Source organism: Leuciscus leuciscus (genome assembly GCF_965113295.1).
Source record: "Leuciscus leuciscus genome assembly, chromosome: 7".
Classification (NCBI taxonomy): domain Eukaryota; kingdom Metazoa; phylum Chordata; class Actinopteri; order Cypriniformes; family Leuciscidae; genus Leuciscus; species Leuciscus leuciscus.
The window spans coordinates 41,994,707-42,007,673 of NC_138731.1; the positions used below are offsets into that span (position 1 = coordinate 41,994,707).

The following is a 12,967-nucleotide window of genomic DNA, read 5'->3' on the forward strand; positions in this document are numbered from 1 at the left end:
TGGACGTGGCTGAGTTCAAGAGGTAAAAACGATATAAAAACTGTTCGTTTTCTCACACAAACCGCTCGTTTCGTGTCTTAGGCCATCAATGTGTACTTACGATGGGGAATTGTTTAATTTGGACGACGGGGAATTGTTTTAATTTGGACTCTGTGCATGCTGTTTGAGACAAGTGACCATCGACCTGCATTATATGACTGACAGACAAGAACGGTTTGACCTAAAAATATCAAAATTGAAACTACTGCGGAAAAAAAGACACCTACATCTTGGATGCCCTTGAGGTAAGCTAAAACATACCAAAATTTAATTTCAAAGTGAACTATCCCTTTAAAGGTACACTGTGTAGGAATTTCTCCCATCTTGCGGTGAAATTGTAGCCTGGAAATCCAGACCCAAATCTGAAAGATTAAGGGTCTGGCATCGACTAATGAACATTGGGCGGCACCAAGCATGCATTTGAAAATCTCACTGCACGCAATTGGATAACACTACGACCAATCACAACAAGCCCCATACGCTTAGCTACCAGCAGAGCTAACTGGTAGATTAGACTCTTGCCGTATCCGGTCGGCAAAAAAGCGAAAACTTTCTGCTTGCACAGGAAGGATTCGAGCGCCGTCTTCTGTTCCTCTTGTAGATAAAAAGCCAAGTCTAACTCGTTCATTGTAGCGGCCAAAGCCGTTTCAAACAACTGGTGTTCATCCATAGCCATCTTGCAATGTTTACTAATGACTTCGACATCACAGCGCTGTCGTCATCTCGCCTCTGGCCCGCCTATATCAGATAACCCGATGTGATTGGTGCAGCTCGGATACAAGGGCATAGTTAATGAGCATCATTACTCGATGCCAGAGTAACTCGCTGAGCAATTCAATTTGTGCTCTCGCGAGAACCCTGGATTACCAGGGTAGTGAAATTGTATTTTGCATTCAAACGAATAGTGCTCTCTAGCGCCTCGCTTTTTCAAATGCGTGTTGCAACTAGGGTAGCCGTTATGTACCAAGAAGCTATGACAACATGTCTTCCAATAGCACTTCATCAAGTTTAACTATACAAGTTCTACTGTTATGCTGCCTATTTAATGAATTTACACAACCAAGCAAAGAAAAAAAGCTTGTAATTTAGACCGTATCATTGACTTCAGCGTCCCTTTCGAAGTCTGTCTCCTTCATTAGCTCTTTTCACCTGGGAAAAGCTATCCTGACATTTACCCTCGTTTTTTTTTATTCGCCGGTCACGTTTCCTTTTAAATTACATTTTTGGCGATGAGGATTCCTTCTCCTGTGGCTCGGCATAAGTATGATCCTGCATTATGAAGTACCGTGCATTGCAGCCTTTCAAATTTGCCGGGGCAGTGACAAGCGCCTCTCACTGATCTCCGTGTCCGTTTCAGCCGGTTTCAGTCATGTGACACTGGCTCTGAACGAAAACACGTTGTGGAAATGCGTTGAGGTAGGCTAGTGCTTTTTGTCCCTCTCTGCTATTATAGTTTTTCAAAATGGTGGAACGACATGGAAGCCTCCTTGGACTTACCCGTCCAATGTAAATAAAGATAAGAAATTCTTCGCTTACGAGGATAAGTCAGATCATTGGCAGAGGTAATTTTACACCAATGAGGACATATGTATGAATAAAGACATTGATTTTAGCTAATAAAATACTACACAGTGTAAAAACAGAATGAAATTCCGCACATTAAATAGAACTACAGTAAAAATGTTGTAATGTATGTAATGTTGTTTTAGCTATATCCCATAGGGGTGTTGAAATTAATCGTTTCTACGATGAGACGAGGACGATTCGGTATCGGTTCAGTAATAGACCATAACCGATTATAATGTACTGACGCTTTTCTGACGTCATTTGTCGTGTACGTACTTTGTCGCGGTAGCATACAGTGGCAGAGGGAGGTGAGACGCGAGTGTGAGTAATAAAAAATGCTCCAACTACTTAAAAAGCCTACATCATGGGCACATTTCGGCTTTTATGAACAACCTGGTAAGCACGACCCGGAGAAGACACACGCTGTGTGTAAATCATGTCACGCACAAATGAAACATGCAGGGGGTAATACCAGTAACTTGAGAAACCACGTCAGCCGTTTTCACCCCGAGCTGTTAAAGCAACACTAAATAACTTCTCCTCTTCGGTCCCCTCTACAGGTTGGAAGCGGAATTGTCCATTACCGTTGTGGTAAATAATTTAGCCTACCGTCACACGCACGCTCGCTGTTTATCCAGCACTGGCTTTAGAATGAACGATGTTCACAGACAAGGTAGAATATGTTGCATGATTTTACGAAAGTATGATGTATTGCGACATCAGAAACAAAGAAAAACAAAATAATGACTGTTGTAACGCTTGCCGTAAAGCAAGTCAAATTTGTAGTTTCTTATGTCTCATTCGAACTACAGAAACCAACCCGATCTGGCAAACTTTCATAGTGTGGTTATAGCAGATATAGGGCCGCAAAGCGAATGCAGAAGTGCCGTTCACCCTGTTATGAGTTGATGAACCACTGATACAATTTTGGAAACATTATTTTAAGGTAAAAAAAGTTCTTTAGTGTTGCTTTAACACCTGGCAGAGCTACTGTCTCATTTTAGCATTTACTTATTTATTTATTGACAAAACTGTATATATGTGAAGTAAAATTGAAAATTGAGGACGCAGTGCATCGTGATATCGAATTGAACTGAATCGATGACACAATTATCATAATCGAACCGAACCGTGAGACCAGTGTAGGTTCAGACCCCTAATATCCCACAATATAATGCACATTTTACAGCATATTTATGATCTTTTAGTCCACAAGTTTTCACTGCTTTTGCGGATTCTGCAAAGCAAAACTGGAAGAACAAAGAACTGCAATTAAAGATGAAGTGAAACATGTGAAGTATGCATGTTGGGACGGTTCTTTAACGAACGTGTCAGTGATTTACAGTGGCAGTTATTAGACTGGGACAGAACAGCAGCATTCCAGAAACCTGTTTTTGTCCCAGGGCATTCAACAACAGTATGAGATCTTTTTTTATTTTATTTTTTTTTTTTTAAGGATTGGACCCCCTTCATATGTCAAAACATCCTTTGCAGCCAGCCATAAATATAAAATTAATGCATAAATTATATAAATAAATTAAATACATTTACAGATTAATATTGAAAATAAGACAGCTAATTTTCTGACTGTTTTATTTGACATTATCTAAACAGACAACAGACATAAATAAGATCATCTACTTTATTTTAATTGCCTATATTTATGAACATTTACTTTTAACTGAAATCATGTTTACACAGTCACTATTTCAATATTCTTAATAAAATGCAGTGATACTTATATTGTATAATATATACCATTAATACGTTTCACAATATGCATTGCTTCAAAGCAGCTTTACAGAAAATCATGATGATAATATTTATAATATCTTAAAGGGGTGGTTGATTATGATTTCACTTTTCTAACTTTAGTTAGTGTGTAATGTTGCTGTTTGAGCATAAACAACATCTGCAAAGTTACAACGCTCAAAGTTCAAAGCAAAGGGAGATATTTGCTTGCTGTCGCATCCGTCTTTTCATATGCAATATAGTACGTAAAACAAATCAAATAGCATGTCACTCTGAAGGAATCTTACAACAGTTCCCACACGAGCGATTTATAGATTACCATGACAGAATATGCTAATCAAAGACTTGAAGATAGTTAACTCCACATCAGCAACATAAATTCATCAACTAACTATTCAGAAACATCTTGTTGCATTCTTAATGTTGTCACTTCTTCTTGAGTCTCTCCATCATTCTCCGACTCCAGTTTAAACATAAAAGGCAGAACAGTTTCTGACATTTTAGTGCTTGTCTGCGTGAGGTTCTTGAAGCTCCGCCCTCTGTGCCCGGGAGCAGCAGCTCATTTGCATTTAAAGGGACACACACGAAACGACGCGTTTTTACTGACCCTCAAAAAGGGACAACTTGCATGCTGTAGAAAACATTCTGTGGGGTATTTTGAGCTAAAACTTCACATACACACTCTGGGGACAACAGACACTTATTTTACATATTGTAAAAAGGGGCATTATACCACCCCTTTAATATCTGGCGAACCCTTGGGGAAAAACAGGCTCAGTCAGGCGACCGGTTCTCCTCTGGCCAAACGAACAAACATGGTGTGATTCTGATTCCAGTGAACTAGATGTCTAAAACACACCATTCTCATATCCCTCTTTTAATGTATGTCTATGGGATTTGTACCGAATGGACTTCAGCTAGTGGTATTTTCAAGGTCAATTGACTAAAGTCTGCACCGTGTCTCTAATGTACAATTATGCTCTTGTACGTGACGGTCTAAGAATAACAGTTTCCAGCACAGATGCATGAATGCTGGTTAATCTGATAATTCCTGCAGATGACACTAGTGATGCTAACTAACTACAGGTCATATTTCTGCTGCAGCCCAGACTCACGCGCTACGTTCTTCATAGGACATGTCAGTCTCAGTTAATTTTCATTTAAAGGGCACCTATTATGCAAAATTCACTTTTACATGGTGTTTGAACATAAATGTGTGTTGGCAGTGTGTGTACACAACCACCCTATAATGCTAAAAATCCACACAGTGCTTTTTTAAAATCCCCATAAATCATAAGCACTGTCTCAGAACGAGCTGTTCTCAGATTCGGGGCAATGTGACATCACTTTGCACAGGCCCCGCCCACGACTGTTGATTGACACTGCAGTTTGAGCATAGACCCGCCCTGAGTGAGCTGGACACAGTCCGCCATTGTTTTGACGCTGGAGCAACTGTAGACAAGAATGTCTCCTAAGCGTTTGAGGTGTGTTGTTGTTGGATGTAAGAATGAATATAGCAGTCTTCATTTACTCTTGTTACTAGAGGATGGATCAATACCAACTGTTCGTGATCCAGCTTACAGTCTCCGGAGCGACTGGCCACGGCAGAAATGAAAGTGGGAGCGCGCACTTTATGACAGCTCATCGAGTCGTTGTACGGATATAAAGTTTACCAGTTTATTTAGCACCCTCTGAGAAGGTGTGTATATATTTGTTTACTGTTGGTTGGTTGTAACGAGTGTTTTGTGTACTTCGCTGTGTATGTTGATGATAATGAAAGGGAGAGAGAGAGAGTTTATGGATAAGACTTTAATGCGCACTGTGTTTATTAGCTCTTACAGTGATTTTCTGGAGTAAAACTAACGCTCATCTTTGTGTGATGTACAATAAACTTCACTGAACTCATCAGTATATTTTGGTCATCATTCGGACTGGGTTTGCTACAGCAGGCTTGTATTAATAGTGGATAAAAGCAGATGACAAATTAGTTATAACCGTCCATAATTAAACTAAACTATACCTGTTCTATCTCCATACAGCATATATTCTCTGGCTCTGTGGGCATTATTGTCCGACTCCGGGTCGAAATGAACACCGCAACTGAGAGTTTATGTTTTTATATTATCAGATGAGACTGTCCTGGCTCTGAGCGCGAGCTCTTAAGGCTCCGCCCTTTGGGCGGCAGCAGCAGCTCATTTGCATTTAAAGGGATACACACTAAAACGGTGCGTTTTTCTGAGCCCCCAAAAATGACAATTTAAACATGCTGTAAAAAATGATCTGTTGGGTATTTTGACCTAAAACTTCACATACACACTCTGGGGACATCAGAGACTTATTTTACATCTTGTGAAAAGGGGCATAATAGGTGCCCTTTAAGGATCAACTTTGTCCTGACAATTCCTTGTAACAAATAAAAATAGAGGCAAATGAGACAATCGTTGACATACAGTAAAACTATAAAACTATTAAATAAATGTGCATTACATGCATCAGAATGGGAGAATTGGATGAGAAATGTATACTAGAATAATCCAATACAGTTCAAAAGTTTTTTATAATGCTTTAATGTCTGCACTTATTTGCTCACATTCAGTAAAATTGTGAAATATTATCACAATTTCAAACATTTTAAACTGTATTTTATTCCTGTGATGCGAAGCTGAATTTTCAGCATCATTACTCCAGTCTTCAGCATCATTACTCCAGTCTTCAGTGTGGAAGCTTGTTTGAATGAAAGCCACTGAATGAAAAAGTGAAAAGAATTTTGCAACTTTTTATTGTCACGTTACGTGTAGGACAAAGCTCATGGAGACGAGGAATACGTATTCGGACGGGATTAACTTTACAAGGGTAGATGGAGTAAAGTTATTTTACCACAGGACGTCTGTAATATTAATGGCCAATTCGCACGGGATAAGATATCTCAGTAACATTAGCAGAAGTGGGAGAGTAACTCGATTTGCGCATCGCCGTCACCCTCCTGTCATCATGTGTGTATTACGTTGCTTCCTGATATCACGTGCACAAACACATAACCTATATTTTATTTATACATATATAAAACAGTTATGTCCAGTCGAACAATGTATTAATTAACTTCAGATTGGATTGTGTTGGTGATAGGCACTTATCTAACGCTAAAAGATGTTTCGTGCCTCTAACATGTGCTTTCTGATCTGAATGGTGTGTGGAAAACACTTGAGTTATGACACCTGGGTATTGACACAAATTTCACAGTTCGATTCGATTTCGATTCACAAGCTTGCAATTTGATTCGATTTCGGATATCAGGTACAATACATGGCAAATTTTCTCAAGAAAAACAAATCTCTTAACTAATGCTGTAAACTAAGGGAGTAAGTTGTAGCCTATAGGCTTCATTAGCCTACTATAATATTGAAGGTAAAAATTAACTGATTTGTATACAAACACTTAATAAAGTTATATGAAATATAAACATTTATATGGTGGCTGTCAAACATGCATTAAAAATTTAAGAACATTAAAAATTATAATGAATATGCAATATGGTGCATATATTTAGCAAAATGCTCCTGTCTAGAGTACATTTTTCTAGCTGACTAACGAGTTTATGGTCACTGGATATGGTTGTTCTGAGGTAAATGTGACGTTACATGACATTGTATACAAGCTGATTTACTGGCGTCTTTCCACGGTTGAAACACTGATTGAGCGATTTCATGTCACATGATACGGATTTCGATAAGTTGTACTCTACCTTTTAACATACTTTCAGATGCTCATTCATGTTTATTTCGCGTAGTAACTGGTATTATTAAGGCGGAAGAGAAGATCATGTGCTTCTCTAGAGCTGAGCCAGAGCGATCTCACGCCACAGCGCCGAAACGGTATTTATGTTTTTGAATTTCGTAAGAAAATGGACGCAATTTGAAATCTGAGACTTTGTTTCATATCAATAGTAACAAAGCACAAAGATCATTGCAATTTATTGGATGGGATGTGCGCTACAATGTTACATTCATTCATCAACTGAAAACAGGATGACTAATCGATTCTTGGGATTAAAGAATCAATATCGGTTCGTAAAAATGAGAATCGATTAAAATCGAGAATTTTTTTTTACCCAGCCCTATAAACTAGTCCCGTCTGAATAGGGCTTTAATAACCAAACTCTCAGGGGAAACACTCATGCTTACATTGACGAGACTGAAGGAGAACACAAGGTATAAATAGAATACACAGGGACTATGACTAACTAATGAGGTGATTGACAATGCACAGGTGATAGACATGACTAATTAGAGCAATCATGGAACACTAGGACACAGGACTGAACCAAAAACACAATGAAGGGGGGGGAAACACAGATAACATGTAACATTTATAAACTTTTTAATATATTTTTATAATTCTGACAAATGTAACCGTCTGACCGCTCAAGCGTTCCCTTTCCAGAAATCAAGGTTGAATCCGAAGTTAAATTTCAATGGAGAAATCAGCGTGCCTGTTTGAATGTTAATATGTAACCTGACATATATAGAGGTTTATGTGAAGACAGGTTGTTTGAGTTAGCAGTGGCCTTGTGATCCGCAGATGTCCTGCTCATAGAGCTGATGACAGAAGCTGATCTACTCCTGACAGCATTGATCATTACAGGACACTGAAGTAAACCCTCAGGAGGAGAACTGACAGAGAGTCTGAAACCATGCTGATCATTTCAAACATTTATGGCAATGTTTGACTTGCATCAGCTAAAAAATTATTTACTTTTGTGCTTTTGGCAGATGCTTTTATCTGGCTTTTATGTTACTTGTCGCTGCGTTCTTGGCCAGGTCACTCTTGTAAAATATATATATATATTTTTTTTCTCAATGAGGTATTAACCTGGTTAAATAAAGGAAAATGAATTTCATTGAAGGTATATACATTTGATCAGTTCATGAAAAAAAAAAAAAAAGAAAAGCAAAATAATGCTAATGCACAGCCTCCAGATTTCTTATCAATATTATCATTCTTCTGGCACTAATAGCTTGATTATGTGCTATATTTTAGACACTTAAACCACATTTAAAACCAATAATTCCAATGCATTCCATAAAATATCAGTATCTGCGCAGAAATGCTACAGAAACTTTGCTCAACTTCACTTAATCTTCATCATTTTTGCTCGATTATTTTTTTTTAACTGATGGTTTGGTGTTTTAGAGATTTAAATCATTGTGGACTGTTTCAACCACCAAGCCGGTTTTATTGAAATATTTTGTTTTCTACCTATGATAAAACTGTGCTAGATGTTAAAGGGTTAGTTCACCCAAATTTTTTTATTCTGTCATGAATTACTCACCCTCATGTTGCTCCAAACCTGTAAGAATTTTGTTAATTTTCAGAACACAAATGAAGATAAACATAATTTATTACTTTATTTACAAAATATTAATCTTCAAAGCACATTCATGCTCTCAAAAACGTGCGTTGGAGATTGATATTTTGTAAATAAAGTGGTAAATATTTTTTTTTTGTGCACAAACAAAGCACTCACATAGGTTAAACAACTCAATTCATATTCATTTTAGGATCTGTTTATGAACTTTTTGAAGCGTCAAAGTTTCAGTTGCATAGCTGTCAATGGAGGGGCAGACATTTCTCAGATTTCATCAAAAAGATCTTCATTTGTGTTTTGAAGATGAACAAAAGTCTTACGGGTTTGGAGCGACATGAGGGTGAGTAACTAATGACAGAATTTTCAAGTTTTGTGAAGGAGGGACACTGGTAGGGAGCCGTTCCTGACCTCCCACTACAATCCTCCCTCCTTAAACTAGTACTAATGAAAGTGTAATTCCTGATATCAGAAATAGACATTGTTACTAGAAAAAGTACATTCTTAATATCAAGAATTCACATTTTAAATAGTACAAATTTCATTATTGATATCAAAAATGCATCCTGTGAATGAATAAAAGCTGAAATGGCTTGTCACTGTGTTTTAAATGATAAAAGCAATGCTTGATACTTGATGGTTATTATTTACTGAGGGATGTGCATCCATATTGACCAGTATATCCAGCCAATCAACATTTTAAATGCAATATAGCCTATAAATCAATAGTCAATGTCAATACATTGCTCTCCATCTTGCTTTATTGCAGAGTTGTAACTAAACTGACTTGGAGACTAGATAATCATTGTCTTGTTTTAAAAGTGTATGCGCCTATAATGAGGAGTGTCATCACGTCCATATTGTACTGGGGCCTCATTTATAAAACTTTGCGTAGGATTTGCGTCAGAAGTGGCGTATGGATGAAACATAGGACGTGCGTACGCACAGAAATATTCGGATTTATAAAACCGTGCACACGCACATCCTACGCAGTTTTCCCTTAATAAATCACAATCAATTCTAAATGTAGCGCAGCTTTTGCGGCTTCATGTCACGCCCATAGTTGCCCATAAATAGTCCGAGTTAATATTCATCGATTGCGAAATCATGGCAAACACAGAGAGAAAAACCAAGAAACGTAACTTCACTCAATGTGAAGTAGAAATTATCGTTGGCGAGGTGGAAAAGAGGAGTAAAATGTTGTTATGAGGGCACAGTGTGGGCATTACTTCTTGCTGTCTGAAGATGCATTCACTCCGAATCCTTCCATTTGCCACATCTTCTAAGAGCGCAAGATCAGCCATTGTGCGTCATTACGCATTGTGATGGCATCATGGCATTTTATTACCATCCATTTGATTGCATCTGACAAGCTACAGATGTGTTATGAGGATGAATTGCATAACATGCCAATATTATGGCAGAACATATTTCACTTTTCTTTTTGCAAATATGTGTTAATTTGCATTTCTGTTGTAATCTTCGTTTGATTTTGTTTGTTTTACACTGCAGATCGATCAAACGGGTGTTCGTATAGGCTGTTCATTGTAAGACTTGCTTTGTGAAGTCTTCATGTTATTTATGAGAGGCAGTATTGCCATTTCTTTTACACAACGGTCTACACAGGTGTTTCTTCCCTCTGCCGACGGTGTCGCCATTTCTCATTTCACCCGTTTTTGTGCGTACGCCTGGGTCAGAGTTTGCGTGAAGGACCGCACATTTTCCCGTCAAGTTTGCTTTTTATAAATACCAATTATTGCGTAGAGAGCAGCGTACGCCTTCTTTTGTGCGTACGCAACGTTTATAAATGAGGCCTCAGGTTCCCACAGATGTTTTGCTGGAAAGGGCGCGTTTCATTTCATGCACGTGCATATGAACGCATGTTAACGCGCAACACGGTTATCGTTTCCGAGCTGCAGTTTATAAACAAACACCATTGCTCTGTCGTTTAGCAAACGTAATAAATAGTTGTATTTCACTCTCACTTTTTTTTTGTCAGGCACAAAGTCACAGAACACAGCCCTGGAAGTGGCAAGCAACAGAATTAGCAAGCAACACACAGAAAGACCAAAAGATGCACTGCTGCTAGTTTAGACAGACAGATAGACTAGAGAGAGATGCACATCAACTTTCACTCTCAGAAAAAAAGGTACAAAAGCTGTCACTGTGGTGGTACCTTTTCAAAAGGTACACTTTTGTACCTAAAGAGTACATATTAGTCCCTCAAAGGTACATATATGTACCTCAAAGGCACATATATGTACCTTTGAGGGACTAATATGTACTCTTTAGGTACAAAAGTGTACCTTTTGAAAAGGTACCGCCACAGTGACAGCTTTTGTACCTTTTTTTCTGAGAGTATACTGTTCTTTGCTGACATCAATCTTGGAGAGGAGAGAACACAAGTCTGCCTGATTGTTGTTCCCGCAATCCACTCTCATTGTATTTTTTTTCTCTCTTTTCATGACCAAAAGGATATTTTCGCTTAATTTTTTCATCGATGTTGTAAACTTTGATTGACGCGCTTTGACATGAGAGGGAGGCGGGGCCTTGAGTCATTTGCGGTGCCCTATGCAACTTGCGTAGTGTGCGTATAGGGCTGATCGGCTCTGCGTGGAGCTGTTTATGATCACTATCATATAGTGGTTTTCGATTTATCAAGTAAATATAAAATATGTATTTTAGGTATGAGAATTGCATATTTTGATAACTGGGATATGGTCATTGGGCTATTTTTGATTGGCCATTGTTGGGCTACTTTTATGCAATGCATGGTTTACGTGCATTTAACAATCAAAAATTGTTTACAGAATTTCACCAGTCGATACATCAAAGTAGATTTTGCTCAGCAAGAACAAAACTGACAGTGAAGATTGGCGGTGAGCGCTGCGGAGAGATTTGTTTTCACTGCCGCTGAGATATGGAAAGGGAAGATGATCCGTGCGGATGCACTTATATGGTTATCTATTAGCACACGCTTCATTCAGCATGTCGCTGTTGCTCTCTCCTCGTCTTTCATCGATCATCAGCTTTCTGAACCCCGTTGCTGTAGCTGAGACCCCTCTGTGTGTGTGTGTATTGTCCTGTGGTGGTTGTTGTCGTGTGTGGGGCCGTCGGGCTGAACTGAAATAGCTGTGCCTCTCACGTCCCGCTAATGTAATTAAGAGCGTTTGCATTGACTGATAACAGAAGAATGTGTTTTAGCCCTGCACCTATTTTGGGACCGCCATGCTTCCCGTTCCTCGGGTGTCCTTGTCTTAGACCCGGTAGAACTTTCAGTGATGAAGCTCGTGTAAATGCATACATACACACACTAACATAAGTTTGAGGTCAGGAAGATTTTTTTGATATTGTGAAATATTATAAAAAAATGTAAATAACTGTTTTCTAAAATGTAATTTATTCCTGTGATGCAAAGCTGAATTTTCAGCATCATTACTCCAGTCTTCAGTGTCACATGATCCTTCAGAAATCATTCTAATATGATGATTTACTGATTTACTCTTGAAATCCATTTAATTCAAAATGTCTCTAATCTTTGATACAGTACCATGATTATTTGAGAAGACCGGCCATTTTTTATTCGAGTCCTAACAAGGAAAAAAGGATGATTTATCATGTCAGGTTTGACTGATCAGTTCTATGAGACGGCAGTAGCTTGTGTTGGATCATTGAGACCCAGTCCTTACTATTTTAACTTCAGTTTTGGTTGCATGTTGTTCTTCAGATTCGTCTTTTAAAGGGATAGTTCACTAAAAAATGAAAATTGTGTCATCACTTACTCAACCTTGTGTTGTTCTAAACCTGTATGGGTTTCTCTGTTCTGTTGAACACAAAAGAAGATATTTTGAAGAATGTCGGTAACCAAACAGTTGATGGACCCCATTGACTTCCATAGTGGGGAAAAAAAATACTATGGAAGTCAGTGGGGTCAATCAACTGTTTGGTTACCGACATTCTTCAAAATATCTTCTTTTGTGTTCAACAGAACAGAGAAACCCATACAGGTTTAGAACAACACAAGGTTGAGTAAGTGATGACACAATTTTCATTTTTTAGTGAACTATCCCTTTAATTCTTCTATGGCCTTTTTGTCTTGTGTTTAGATAGATGATGATGATGATGATGATGGAGGAAGAGATGACAAGAAATGGTCGCAAGCCAGATTTAAACCTGCATCACCATATGACCACCATAGCTCAACTATTTCCCAAGCTCTCTCTGCTATGTCTATTCAAAAAAGCCAAT

General features: G+C 38.3%; 2 protein-coding genes across 4 annotated transcripts in view; both read left to right on the forward strand.

Moving 5' to 3' along the window:
* Window positions 1-8,310, forward strand: part of csrnp3 (cysteine-serine-rich nuclear protein 3) — a 264,623-nt gene extending 256,313 nt beyond the window's left edge. The window contains exon 6 of the transcript XR_014207230.1: window positions 915-8,310. The gene's annotated coding sequence lies outside the window, so the exon portion shown is untranslated. The remainder of the gene's footprint in view (window positions 1-914) is intronic.
* grb14 (growth factor receptor-bound protein 14) overlaps window positions 1-12,967 on the forward strand; it is a gene marked incomplete at its 5' end in the record, with an annotated part of 96,024 nt that overhangs the window by 7,405 nt on the left and 75,652 nt on the right. The window lies entirely within an intron of this gene.